This window comes from Pan troglodytes, chromosome 10, assembly GCF_028858775.2.
Source record: "Pan troglodytes isolate AG18354 chromosome 10, NHGRI_mPanTro3-v2.0_pri, whole genome shotgun sequence".
In the NCBI taxonomy this organism is placed as follows: domain Eukaryota; kingdom Metazoa; phylum Chordata; class Mammalia; order Primates; family Hominidae; genus Pan; species Pan troglodytes.
Window position 1 is genome coordinate 133,332,529 of NC_072408.2, and position 15,251 is coordinate 133,347,779.

A 15,251-nucleotide genomic window follows, 5' to 3' on the forward strand; every position below is an offset into this window, starting at 1 on the left:
TTAGAGTTAGTCACTGACTGAAATGGCATTATGTGGAGCATGATTGTATATGTGTATGGTGTCTGCGTGTGTGTGTGTATGTGTATGTATACACATTGATAGATACACACACGTGTGTGTGTTTGTGTTTGTCACATTTTCTTCATCTGTTCTGCTGTTGACAGATATTGTTTTCTACATCTTGGATTTTGTGAATAATGCTGGAATGAACATGGAAATATGAACATGGAAATACGGACATATCTTCAAGATACCGATTTCAATTTCACTGGATATCCATCCAGCAGAGACATTGCTGAGTCATCTAGTACTCCTGTTTTTAAGGAGGAGAAGATTCATGCTGTTTTCCATACTGGCTGTACCAATTTACATTCCTGTGAACAGCATACATGAATTTCCTTTTCTCCATATCCTTGCCCGCAATTATCTTCTGTCTTTTTGATATTAGCCATTTTAACAATTGTGGGTGGTATCTCATTGTGGTTTATGTGCATGTCCCCGATGACGAGTGATGTTGAGCTCCTTTCCATATGCCTCTTGGTCGTTTATATATATCTTTTCAGAAATGTTTATTTAGGTCCTTTGTTCATTTTTAAATTTGGGTTTTTTTTTTTTTTTGCTGTTGTTTGAGTTTCTTATATATTTTGGATATTAACTCTTTACCAGATGTATAGTTTGCAAATATTTTTTCCTCTGCATAGATTGCCTTCTCAATCAGTTGATTGTTCCTTTTGCTGTATTGAAGCATTTTAGTTTGATGCAATCCTACTTGTCTGTTTTACTTTTGTCTGTTTTACTTTTTCAGTCTGTGTTTTTACTTTTGCAGTCTGTGCTGTTTTTCTTTTTGCTTTTTTTCTTTTTACTTTTTCTGTTTACTTTTTCAGTCTGTGCTGTTTTACTTTTTTTACTTTTTTACTTTTTTTAACTTTTTTACTTTTTAACTTTTTTTACTTTTTTACTTTTCTGTGCTGTTTTTTTTTTACAGTCTATGCTGTTTTACTTTTTCAGTCTGTGCTGTTTTCCTTTTTACTTTTTTTCTTTTTACTTTTTCTGTTTACCTTTTCAGTCTGTGCCGTTTTACTTTTTCAGTCTGTGCTGTTTTTCTTTTTACTTGTTTTCTTTTTACTTTTTCTGTTTACCTTTTCAGTCCGTGCTGTTTTACTTTTTCAGTCTGTGCTTTTGGTGTGACATCCAAAACATCTTTACTGAGACCAAAATCAACAAGACTTTCCTCTCCGTTTTCTTACAGTTATTTTGTTTCAGTCTTACATGTAATATTTAATCCACTTTGAATTTATTTTTGAACAGGATGTTTAATAATGGTCCAATTTCATTTTTCTGCATGTGGATATCCGATTTTCCTGACACCATTTATTGAAAAGACTATCCTTTTCCCACTGTGTGTTCGTGGAAACTTTGGTGAAGATTGGTTGTCAGTAAATGTGCGGATTTATTCCTGGGCTCCGTGTTCTGCACCACTGGCCTGTCTGTTTTTAGGTCATTACTAACCACTTTAATTGCTCTAGCATTTTAACATATTGTAAAATCAGAAAGTGTGATGCCTCCAGCTTTGTTCTTCTTACTCGAGATTGCTTTGGCTATCTGAATCTTTTGTGGTCTCATTTGAATTTTAGGAATTTTTTTAATTGATTCTGTAAAAAATGCATTGGGGCACTGTCACGTTGGGTGTGCTGAAGAAGACCACTGGGCCTTGTGGGACTGGCTGTATGTGGGAGTCCACAGGAGCAAAACAACTAGAGCCAGTCTGCTAAAATGTAAGAGGCTAAGAGTATGGTACAGAAAGATTATTGATGTTCTTGAGCAAATCCCTAAAACTGCAGCATATAGAAAGTATACAGAACAGATTATAAAGGAGAAGCTGGCTATGGGTAAAGTGGAACCAGCTGTTGAGAAATTAGAAGATCAACTTCAAGATGGTCAAGTACAAGAGGTGATTCTTCACACTGCAGATGAACTAAGTCTGGCGAGAAAAATGAGCCGAGGAATCCATGGGAGCTCTTAGTGGAAGAGCCTCCCCCAAGTCAGTGGAGATGGCCAATATAATTATTAAATGACTTTAGTGGCTTGATGGGAAACTGATGTAATTAAATAGACTGTTATATTAAGAGTGTGCCCATGTTATTGACATTTTATAATCAAGAAAACTGATATAGAAAATATTTGGGGGGCTTGTTAAGGTTAGTGATTATGGTAACACAGTCTCGTGGATTAATTTTTTATTTGTAAAGTATTCACATAAATTATTACAAAGATGATATGTCTTTGAACAGAGAGGTCCTGGGAAGATTTGAAATTAACTAGAAACATTCTTACAAATCTTCCGTGCAGAAGCCATTTTCAAAAAGTAAATTTTCTTTAGTAGAATCTTCAATGCATCATTTAACTTTTTTGTTATCCTGAAGAAGAAAAGGCCCTTAAATATTATTGTCTAAACAAACATATAGATCACTGTTGAAGTAAATAATAAAGTGAATATTTTCAAATGTGATTAAATAGCCCAAGTCACTGAAAATTTGAAATTATAGTTAACTTTTTTGTCTGTGATCTTATGTATATATAGAAAAATTTAAATATATAATTATATACTGATTACAAATTCCGTAATAAATGTCTTTTTATTTTACTCATTATTTGAATTATTCCATTTACTCTGTTTTCATAGTCATAATTTTATGATATTTTGTTGTTAATGGATTATATTTGAAAACTATCAAATTAGATAGAACACATATAGAACACATTGTACGGTTGAAGAAATTGATTTGGTACTTGAAAGAAAGACTTCTTATTTCCTAGAGGTAGTTGGAAAAATTTTTCCTTTTGTTGTATTTATGAAAGCCCATGGCCTATGGCCTTTAATTTTCTTAATCAACCCAACTACATCAGGATAGAGGTAGAATTTCTGTGAAAGAAGAGACAGTAAGAGTTCCTAAAGTTTTATCTGGCATACAGATGGGCCTATATTCAAAACATCTTAGTCATGTGGCTACAGATTCAAAGTGGAATCACTAAGTAATTTGCACTACATTTCTCATATGGGTTTAGGTAAGTATCCAAACAAGACAAATGCTGCGCAAGGAAAGAAGCTGGCAAGCTGAAGGTTAAACAAAAATAAAAGTACTTTACATGTAAAAAATGCATGGGAATTTTGAGATTGCATTAAATCTGTAGATCACTGTTGTAAGCACTGACAAACACCCATGATATGGATTGAATCTATAATATTATTAAAAGACCCATATATTTTTAAGGTTTAAAATCCTAAAATGTAAATTGTCTCATATAACTGGAAAATCCAGGGGTAAGATAGCCTTCAGGCAAAGTTAGTTTGGGGAGATCGTCAGATCTGCCTTCTGTCTGGGAGCTTCATATTTATAAAGTTTCTAAAGCTTGTTAGTAAAGACAGCTTCAGGGACTTCCAGCTTTATCTCTACAGCTTATTATGCCAAAGGAAAAGAGCATATTAAAATAATTTTAATTTCAACAAATCCCTATGGTATTGGTTACAGACCAACATTATCAACCTTGAGGAGATGTTAAAAATATGACAGACCTATTGGGAAACAATGTGTGTATCTGTAGGGCAAACCCATCACTTGGACACTGCAGTGAGCTTTCTGTATCCTATTTATTCTCCTCTTTCTGGGTTCACAGGAAATTGTATTTCCAAGTCTTTCTTGCACTGAAGTGAGAGTATGTGATAATACTTTTGCATGTTTTTCATAAAAGACTGTTTAATAACAAAATGTAATAGTTCTCCTTTTTCATTCATGTGGATTGGTGAAAGTAGATGACTGTAATATAGTGTACCAGCTTTTTGTAAAAAACATGCAGCCCAAATTAAAAGGTTGTGCCTAGACAAAAAACACTCAATTACATCAGACTGGCAGGAGCAAGGAAAAAAAAAGTTTTATTTTGTCAAGCCACCAAATTTTACAATTGTTACTGCAGCACAACCTCCAAGCTGTCTGATACCGAATGAATGGTTACCTAGAGATGGCTAATGATGGATAGATGTGGCAATGTTGCTGCATTTAACACAAAATGGGTGTTCAGGCAAAATGTACTTGATTTAGTACTTTATGTTTTCATAATACAGCCTAAAAATGATGAAAGTGTGTAGCAGTCACATATCTTGTAAGACATAAGATGATTTTTACCATCTTCAGAATTACGAAATCAAGGTCAGTTCAAATGAGAGGAAAACAAAATAAATGATTCCCCAACCTCAAAGACCCACGATGAAATAATAAATCTTCAGAGCTTATCTCCTGGTGGTGACATATGCCACAAAGCAATGGGGCACAATCAGTCAATGTGCTCATTTTATCAGAGTCAATAAATGTTTCCTTTTCTTTTTTAAAATTGTGTTACATTGATGTGCATAAAAACACATGGACACACAGGAGGCACACATAAAAATTCTCTATCACTTGATATTTTCTTTTGTTCTCAATTTTTTAGTTTCTATTATGATTTTATATCTCCTTTATAATATTAAAAAATTGCAGAAAACCTTCTGATTTTTATAATATTTTAAATTTCATATAGAAATTGAATTGGAGTTAAAACTAGAATTAAAAATCCAAATTAAATGAGAAAATATGATCAATATGCCATTTACTTCCGATTGTGTGAACTGCCAAAGTTTTGACAGTACATAATATTGCAAATATCCCTTACTAATCATTTCAGAGTTTATATACCCAATTTTAATCATTTTGTAATTTTATAGAGAGGTGTTTTCTTTACATTCTCTGCTAATCCAGGGCAAGAAGGAGATATGGTAGCGAGCATCAGGAAATAGAGACTTATCTTAAGAGAGAGAATTCAGGTCTGAGACTGCATCTCTATGGACAGCTACATTGAAAAGGAAAAACTGAAGTTTTTGTTCATTTTTCCTAGACATTACATAATTGTCACTTTAGAGATTTTTTCCCATTTGCATTTTAGGTCCTTTTTATAATTATTATGATATTGTTGTGTTACTGATTTTTGTATAACTAATTTGTATTCATCTACATTTTATTTTTTTAATTCTACTTGTTTATTATTTTTATTATTCTTTATATCTAGGTTTCCTAAATACAAAATTATTTTTAAGTTAATATTTCAGTTTATGTAATTGTAAATCATCTTTTAGTTCAAACATTTAAGACATATAGGTCATTAAATTATAGTTAGTGGACTTTGCTGTGCATACATAGGATGTATTTATTTACATACAGCTATATTTCATCCCAAATTAGATTTTATGTTAGAGATGACTTCACCAGATGTCTTGATCAAGATTCCAAAACATTTTTGGCTGCCCTTGAACATTTCAGGGGCACAGCTGCTTGCCGCCTCTCCGGGTGCTCTGTTGAGAACGGTGGCTCAGTTGGAGTTGAAATGGACAATCTACAGGAAATATTTGAACCACCATCTCCCCACATGCTCCAGCTGTCCCTATAAAAGGCTGGATTTTAGAATAGAGATCAAAGCACAAAAGAGAAGAGAGAAACTGAGGCCCAGAGAAGGGTCTTCATCTTGGAGTCCACTCACTGGGATGCCCATAAAAATTCAGGCTAGGGCCATCTGAAATTCTGAAGAGGTAAGTCTTCTGGGTGATGGGATCCAGCCTCCTTTATCACTCCTGGTGTTGGCCTGTTAACCTAGAGCCTTCAGTGTATGTATGTTTGAAGGGAAAGGCCAGTGTCTCTTTTCTGTGCAATTCCAGGGGTATTAATAATATTGTACCCTGCTATGGGTTGAATGATGGTGTTCTCTCTAAAGTTCATGTTGAAACTTAATCCCCAATGCAACAGTATTAGGAGCTGTGGCTTTTGGGGAGTGATTAAGTCATGAGAGTTCCATCCTCATAAAGGGAATTAGCATCCTTATAAAAGGGTTCAACTCTGAAGGGAGTACTTTCTTGCCTTTGCACCTTCTGCTACTTGAGGATCCAGCCACAGGGTGCCATTTTGGAAGCAGAGAGCAATGCTCACCAGACACCAATACCAGCAACTGGATCTTGGATTTGCCAGCCTCCAGTACCACAAGAAATACATTTCTCTTCTTCATAAGTTACCTAGTCTAAGATACTTTGTTACAGCAGCACAAACAGAAGAATACAGGCTTTGTGGAGTTAGATCAGTCCAGTTATATTTGATGAGGCTATAAACTACTTTGAAGATTAAAAACATCAGGGTAAAGAGTCTGGAATGATAGTTTGTCTTTTAATATTGGTGCTGTAATATTCCCAACTTTTATATTTTTATGTGAGTCAGATGTTGATTTCAAATGCCCTTTTAATTCTGTGGGACCAATTTATAGTACTCAATTTTCAGAATAGTAAATCTTTGTAGTTTTACGTTTCAATTAATATTCAAAAACTTGATCCTTATTGGTAATAAACCCACGTATCTCAGCTAATACAAGTTATCTTTTATATGTATGCATACTAAAATTTGTCATATTTTCAAGGTTTCTGGGCATATGTGACTTACTGAAGGGATGCAGTAAATAGATGTTGCTCTGAGAATAGTGTTATAAGTTGGCATAAATTTCCTGACTGTCTATGTGGACAAATGATCAAAATGACAAAATGATCATTTTCTGTGTGTTTTATTTTCCAGTGATGATTATGCCAAGAACACAGTGAGAACTCAGTAAATATTTATTGACTAAATTTTGTGGAAAGATCTTCATTGTCCTCCAAGAGGGGATTGGATTTTCCTGAAATACTTCTTGTTTCAGGTTGCAGCAGTTTGGGGGAAAGAAAATAAAAATTTTAAAATTTTCACTCATCTTTCTTCACATGAAAAAAATCAGTATTAGAAAGTTCCCGAGTACCAGTGAATATTTATAATAAATAATAATTATAATAGGCTGAGCGTGGCAGCTCATGCCTGTAATCCCAGCACTTTGGAGGTCTAGGCAGGCAGATCATTTGAGGTCAGGGGTTCAAGACCAGCCTGGCCAACGTGGTGAAACCCTGTCTCTACTAAAAATACAAAAATTAGCCGGGCTATGTGGCGGGTGTTTGTAATCCCAGCTACTTGGGAGGCTGAGGCAGAAGAATCACTTGAACCCAGCAGGCAGAGGCTGCAGTGAGCTGAGATCGCACCACGGCACTCCAGCCCAGGCAACAGAATGAGATTCTGTCTCACATGAAAAAAAATAAAAATAAAAAAGTGTTATAGTATTTGAGGTGCCCATATATTTAGAATCTCCATAAATGTTGGGCTAACCAGGACAGTAATAAGCAAGCCTCCTTCTGGCATAAATCCAGTGAGTCAAGTTTTTGTGTGTGTGTTTTTGTTTTGTTTTGTTTTGTTTTGGTAGCTGCTGCGTAAATTCTGTATTTGTGCAAATAGATCTGTTCTTACTATGTTCTTCATATGTCTCTTTTATGACACTTATCACTTTGCATTTGAGATGTTTGTTTTCTCTTTAGGAAGACTGTGACTGCCATGAGGGTAGAGAAAGGATTTTATTCATTTGTTAAAGATCAGAGTCAGGTATAGTGACTGGCACACAATGTTTGTTTCTAAATACTTGCCAAGTTAAATTATTGGAATAATTTTTAGTATTCTTGTGGATATCAGAATACTGATCACTACAAGTAGTTCTCTAAAATAATTGCAAAAGGTACATTTCTTTTGGTCGCAAAGGAGTAATTGTGACTGAATTTAACCTTCTGACTCAAAACAACAAGAAAAACAAAAACAAACAAATGAAAAACTGATTTCCAGGCATTGGTAATGGGTAGTGCAAGACACTGATCCCAGAGAGAGGAACTAGTAAACCCTGTAATTACCCCAGCTATTAGGAGATTATGTAGGCTGCAGCATAAAACAGAATGGCTTATGGTTTCACTGAGTTGAGGGGACACAGCTTAGATAAGCCAAGATAGCCATTAGCTGTGAGAAAAAACAATAGAGTGGAGGGAGCTACATGGAAGAATTTTGTGGACACCTGAAGAGGAGCCCCCTGGAGTCTTTGTCTGAGTTCCAATCTGCAAACCGTCTGAGGCCAGGGAGGGGTGCCTAGAGAGAAGTATGTGGAATTATACTCAGAAGGCCTGCAGTCATACAGGCTTCGGATTAGATTTTGCTCCAGCTAGACAAACATGTGAGCACCTTTTAATAATTGGGAAATCAAATAGAGTCCTCAGAAAGCTATTCCCTTGGTACAGGTTGAGTATACCTTATCTGAAACACTTGAGACCACAGTGATTTGGATTTTGGGTATTTTTTCAAATTTTATGTTTGCATTTATATATAAAATGAGCTATCCTAGGGACGAGATCAAAGTCTAAACAAAAAATTTATTTATGTCTCATATATTCCTTATACACATAGCCTGAGGTAATTTTATACAATATTTTAATAATTCTGTGCATGAAAAAAGTTTGTGTACATTTAACTGTCAGAAAGCCAAGGTGTCACTATTTCAGCAACCTATGTGGACAATCTGCAAAGGTTTGCCAAAGCTATCATTCCTGATTCTGAATTTGTATGCTACTGATACGCAATTATTCTCTCTTTCTCCCTCCCTCCCTCACCCCCACCCCCACACCCCTGCCTTCTCTCTTTGGGAGTCAGGGTCTTCCTCACTTACCCAGGCTGGAATGGAGTGGTACAATCCTTTCTCACTGAAGCTTCGATTTCCCAGGCTCAAGCAACCCTCCTGCCTCAGCCTCTTGAGTATCCAGGACTACATGCATGCACCACCATGCCTGGTTATTACTTTTTTTTTCATTTTTAGTAGAATAAGATCTCGCTATGTTGCCCGAGCTGGTCTTGAACTCCTGAGCTCCCTCGGCCTCCCAAACTGCTAGAATTACAGGCATATGCCACCAAGCCTGGCCCAAATATTTTCTTATACTTATTCACATACAAGTACTTAACAATTAAAAAATATGACATACCATTCATACAGTGAAAATAAATAATGTGACTTGTAGTGTCATGTGGCACTCAAAAATTTTCAGATTTGGAGCATTTAGGTTTTCAGATTTTCAGATTAGGGATGCTTACCCTGTAGGAGGATGAATTTTCATCAGCCTAAAATATAATTTAAACTCACATTAACAAACTTTAAAAGCAAGGCTTGAGAAACCAAACTAAGTCTAAGTAACAAAACTGTGTTTCAGAACACACTAGAGAATATTTATGGGGATATAAAAATATCCAACATCCCACAGTATAAGATTTAGAATTTCTATCATCCAATTCAAAATTACCAGTCATGAAAAGAAGCAGGAAAAAATAGCTCCTATCCAGGATGCTAATAAATCGATAGAACCAGATGTAAAAATGACAAAAATGGCATAATTGGGTACCTTAGTCAGTCTGGGATGTTATAACAAAATACCTTAGACTGTGTGATTTATAAACAGCATGGATTTACTGCTTACAGTTCTGGAAACTGGGAAGTTCAAGATCAAGGCACCAACAGACTCAGTGTCTGGTGAGGGTTCCCCTTCTGCTTCAAAGACGGCGCAATTGTTCTGTGTCCTCACACAGCAGAAGGGGTGAGACCAACACCCCTCAAGTTCCCTCAGCTTCTTTAATAAGGTCACTAATTCAGTTCATGAGGACAGAGTCCTTGTGACCCAATCACCTCCCAAAGGCTGACCTACCTCTTAATCCCATCACCTCAGGGGTTAGCTTTCAAAATAAAATAGTGTACTGTAAGCAAGACACCATCAGGATATACAGGTGAACAAATCACAGTTTTTATCCCTGAAGAACTCTCAATCTGGAAGAACAAATGGGAATGTGCATCACTATCATCTACGGCAAACTGTGATGAGTTTTCTGATTTTCTATTGATTGGGGTTGTTTTTATTGCAAGTAATGGGAAAAAATCCATAAGGATTCCATAAAGAGAGGTGATAGTTCTCTTATACAAAACTCTAGAGAATTCTGGCATTCATTCAGAAGCTCAATGGAGTCAAAGAAGATGTCTATGCAAGTCTTTTCATTTTTCCCTCATGGTTTTTAAGATGTGTGTTGCCTCTCCAGCCATTACAACCTAATTCCATGCAAGACAAAGGTAATATGGAAGGGTAATATCAATTAGGTCTCCCAGGTATCAGTGTCACAAAAGCTTTCCAGGAAGCCCCATCTCCACTGGAGATGTATACTTAGTAATTATTAGTTAAAATTGCGTCAAATGGACACCTACTACTGCAAAGAAAGCTAAGGGGGAAAAGAAAGATTCCTGCTTTTTTGGGGGGGGGGTTGGGCGGGGACAGGGTCTCACTCTGTCACCCAGGCTGGAGTGTAGTGTCAGGATCTCAGCTCACTGCAGCTTTGACCTCTGAGGCTCAAGCAGTCCTTCCATCTGAGCCTCTTGAGTAGCTGGGACTACAGGTTTGCACCATCGCGCCCAGCTAATTTTTGTGTTTTTTATAGAGACAGGGTTTCACCATGGAGCCCAAACTGATCTTGAACTCCTGGCTTCAAGTTATCTGCCTTGTCTCAGCCTCTCAAAGTGCAGGGATTACAGGCGACAGCTACCACACCCCGCCAGATTCCTGCTTTTTAATAGAATATGAGTCACTCACCTTAATAAAGAAAAGAAGAATGAATATACCGTAGAATGTTAACAGAGTTTATCATATGCCTGTTGAAATGTGTGCTGTAAAAATCTTGTAAGTAAGGGAAGAATCAGTTACATCTGAGTAGGATCAATTGACAAGGAGTTCCTAATGTGAGTTGCAGAGTCTCTTCACCTCTCTGGGGTTTCAGTGTTTCATTTAGACTTCCAAATACTAAAATACATTATGCAGGGGGAAGGAGAAAACAGAAATCTCTTTATTTTTCTCAGAGACTTTTATGTTGAATAAGTTTGTTCATCTTCTGGACACAACAAAGATAACTCCTGACATTTAAGCCCTCCTCAGTAGCCCAAGAAATAGAAAGTTATTTTCAGCCAAAGGACCCCAGCTATCACAAGGATCACTTTTTATGTTTCCCCAAATATTGGCATTTCGAATGGACCTCATTATCACTAAATCTGGTGTTCTGAAATCAGTGTTACCCTTGAATTTCAAGGTAGGTGATTTGCTTCATGTAGGATTTATTACAGAATTGTATTTACAGTGAGTTTGAGTAGAGTATTTAAATGTGAGTCTGCTGTAGTCTTATTAATTCATTATTAATTATTCATTGAAATATTTATTGCTCACTGGTGGGGTTCCAAATTCTGGGCTAGACAGCAAAGCATTTTCTCCTAGGGCATGCAATGCATTGGAGGATACTAAATAATGACACTAACAAATGTAAATCATGAAAGAACAAGTCTTAAAAGCTCATTTTAAAGCAAGTAAAAGTATAATTAGAATTTTCCTAACACAAAGAAATGATAAATGCTTGAGGGGATGGAGACTCCATTTACCCTGATGTGATTATTATACATTGCATGCCTGTATCAAAATATGAGGTATTTATCCCATAAATACATATGCCTACTATGTACCCATAAATATTTAAAATTAAAAAAAAATTCTTAAAAGTTCATGATGAAAGAATGTGTCCCTGTTAAGGAGGTTGGAGAATTCCTCCATGAGAAACTGACTATTGATCTCACTATGGTGAATCAACAAGTGGAAGATAAGAAGGTGCAGATGGGAGAGACAGGAGTTCCAGAAAGAGGGGAAAGCACATCTAAAGGGCCTGCAGCAAGAAAGACCATGGGGAAGACAAGGAACTGAAGAAAATCATTGTGGCAGTGATGCAGGACACGTGGGCCCCAAAATTGGGGCTTAGCCTGGGAGGGTTCTTGGCTTTGTCCAGGAAATAATTCAAGGGTGAGCTAATGGTGTTAGACAGCAATTGTTTATTGAATGGTACTGTTCCTTGTGGAGCAGGGCTAACTCATAGTCAGTGTGTCCAGAGTCAGCAGCCTATGGGCTATTGGCAACGGTATTCATACCCACTTATACCTACTTTCAATTATATGCAAATTATGGAGTGGTTAATGCAAATTGAAGGTGGGTTATTTCAAACTTTCTAGAAAAGGGGTGGTAACTTCCAGGTCACTGTCATGGAAAGGGGTGGTGACTTCCTGGTTGTTGTCATGACAATTGTAAACTGTCATAACACTGGTGGGAATGTCTTATGCTAAGTCACAGTGATGGCAGCTAGGGATTGTTTTCAGCACCATCTGCTGGTTTCAGCCAGTTTCTTCACTTCATCCCATCTGGACCAGATCCTGTTTTGGTCAGCAGGGTTGTGACCAGAAAAGAAGTCCTGCCAGTCTCCTACTTCAGTTGGAGCTGGAAGATGAGATATCACACAGAAGGAGGAGGCTGGACAGAGAAGTAGATGCCTGAGGATGCCATACTTTGGAGGAAGACACCAAAATTTCTTCTAAAGAGGGAGGCAGCACCATCTGATTTGTGGTTAAAACATCACTTTGGCTGTAGGAGGGAGATTAGGTTAGAATAAAAGAAGTAGTTGGCAGTGCCTGACATAACGCCTGCTGTATACATCACTGCCGAGCAAAATAATTAACAGCATCAGCAGTGATGACAGCAGCACCAGTAACAGCAAACACTGAGAGTTCCTTTATGCAAAGCAGCATGCTAAGTGCTTTGCCTGCACTCTCTAATTTATTCCTAACAGTCACAGTCTAATTTATTCCTAACAGGAGAGAAACGTTAGTATCTCTATTATACAGAAGAGGAACACTGAGGCTCAGAGAAATAGAGGCTTGTCCCAGTCATTCAGCTTGTAAGCATCAGTGGTAGGACACACAACCAGACAGTCTGGCTTCACAGTGCCTGACCTTAACCACGAAGAACAGTTGCTCAAACAGGTATGGACATCCTCAAGTCATTTTTTGAAAGAGAGGTTTGTGTAAGATGCCATTGAATATATAATTGGGCTCAAATAAAGTAGGTAAGGATAAAACTATGCACTTATGAGATATAGACAGAATTAACAGTCATAAACTCACATGCTTACTAGGTCCATATTGGTAAAAATAAGCTGGCCAGACCAAGACAGTGGGAAGGACTGTGGGAACTACAGATTTCACACCCTATAGATGCAGAAGCTGTCTTTTTTTTCCTCCCTGTTTGTCGCTAGGCAGATGCATGGTCTGAGAACTGCCAGATATCATAGTTTTTCCAAGAGATACCAGGTATATGGCATTGAATGTGAATGCTTCCAGGTTTTGAATTCACATAAGCAACTATTTTTGTTGTTAACATTGCCCAGGTCAGCACTAAATGGGCAAAGCAGAGAAGCAATAGGCCATTAGATAAAATGCCGCCTGCAGAGGTCAGTTCAAACTTTTAGATTTGGCTTTCGATTTGGGATTTGAGCTGCATGGAATTGCTTCAGATGATTGGTCTGTATGCTGCAAGCTCAGCCCAGCAGGCCACTGGCTGTTGGTTCTGGGTGTTTTTAGCAATCCTCCTACCTCAAGGCCGTAGAGACCAGCTCTTGATACATTTGACATAGACTTCACGTCTGAGCTTAGAGGCATGGAAGAATGAACTTGCTTAATCAATCATGAGGCACAAAGAGCAAAGCCTCCAGGCATATTAAGGGCATTATTCATCTAAGACAGATTGATGTCTTTCCACTCACCACTGAAGTATCAGCCCCTGTAAGGAATCTAAACCAGAGCCTTGAATTACAAATCAAAGAAGAGCAATAATAGGGGAAAAGTAAATATAAGTTAGTGTACAACTTCCTGAGTTCGACTTGAGGCCATGTTCACTTGCTGCTGTGTGAACATTATTTCTCATTAAACTAATCTGAGTTGCACATGCAAATGAGGTCCACAAAGTCCAAGACTGCCGGGGTATCTGGCTACGTGATCTCGGCATGTTTCCATTTAATGTTTCCTGTGCTTCCTTGTAACTCCAAATAGAATCATGGAAATCTGTTTAGCAACAAAATGAAAAGAAAATCAAGTTGGACTGGAAAATGTATTGACTTCTCTATGGACAGAAATAAAACAATGTACTGGTTTTTGAACTCAAAGAACTATGTTTTTCATCAGTTCCAATTATAGGCCCAAAGAATAGAAATGATGCTATATCTTAGCAGAAAGACAGAGTCAGATTGAGAATCAGGGTCATCTTAGTGGATAAATGCAATTAATAAAAACACACAGAAAAAAAAGGCAAAGTGCATATATTTTGTATTTGAAGTAAGCTCCATACATACTTTTTATTTGATGAAGAATAAGTTTTCTTAGATTTGTTGTGGTTGTGTTTGACCCTTTAAGCAAATCAGCTATTAGATGTTATACTGCACAAGGGTGGGTACCATAACTATTTGATAAGCCAACATCAATCTATTACCTTGCAGAGTACTGGGAACATATCTGATTTCCAAACACAGGTACTCTAGCTGCATACGGCCACATAGCTTGTATTCTAGGGTCTAAGAATTGTGGATGCCTGAATGCCTGGGCATTCTTGAAAGAGGATGACGTATATTGGGATGATCATGAATATAGATATATCAGAAATTTAGAAAACGTAAAAATCAATAACATGTGTTCTTTCTCTGCCCAAATCTTGGATAACTCACATCCTCTAACTGGTCTTCCTATCCTTTAGTTAGCATACATGAGTGTTTCCCAAGCAGAGAGTTGTGGCTCTGTGAGAACACAAGCTGATTTTAGCCAACACTAGGCACAACAGCGGAAAACATTACATCATTTGGTGAGAAATTATTTCTATTTTAATTTTCTTTTACTTCCTGTTACATCAAGGAAGAGTCTAACAAGATTTTTACAATTTCTAATTTTTCTGTCTGGAAAATAGAGACCCAGCCTCAGTCTTGGAATTCTTTAGTGTGTAAGAGTACCGTTCAACCTGGACATCCTATTACTGGGTATATGCCCAAAGGAATATAAACTATAACACAAACAGGTATATTCATTGCAGCACTATTCACAATAACAAAGAGATGGAGTCAATCTAAATGCCCATCAATGATAGATTGGATAAAGAAAACGTGGTAAATATACACCATGGAATACTACGCAGCCATAAAAAGAACAAGATCATGTCCTTTGCAGAGACACGGATGGAGCTGGAGACCATCATCCTTAGCAAACTATGCAGGAACAGAAAACCAAATACCACATGTTCTCACTTATAACTGAGAGCTAAATGATGAGAGCACGTGGACACATAGAGGGGAACAATGCATGATGGGGCTTATTGGAGGGTGGAAGGTAGAAGGAAGGAGAGGATCGGGAAAAATAAC

The 15,251-nt window shown here is 37.2% G+C and overlaps 1 pseudogene; it reads left to right on the plus strand.

Annotated features, from left to right (window-relative positions):
* The first annotated feature begins 501 nt into the window (after window positions 1-501).
* Window positions 502-2,427, plus strand: LOC104001737 (NADH dehydrogenase [ubiquinone] 1 alpha subcomplex subunit 5-like; annotated as a pseudogene).
* The last annotated feature ends 12,824 nt before the right edge of the window (window positions 2,428-15,251 follow it).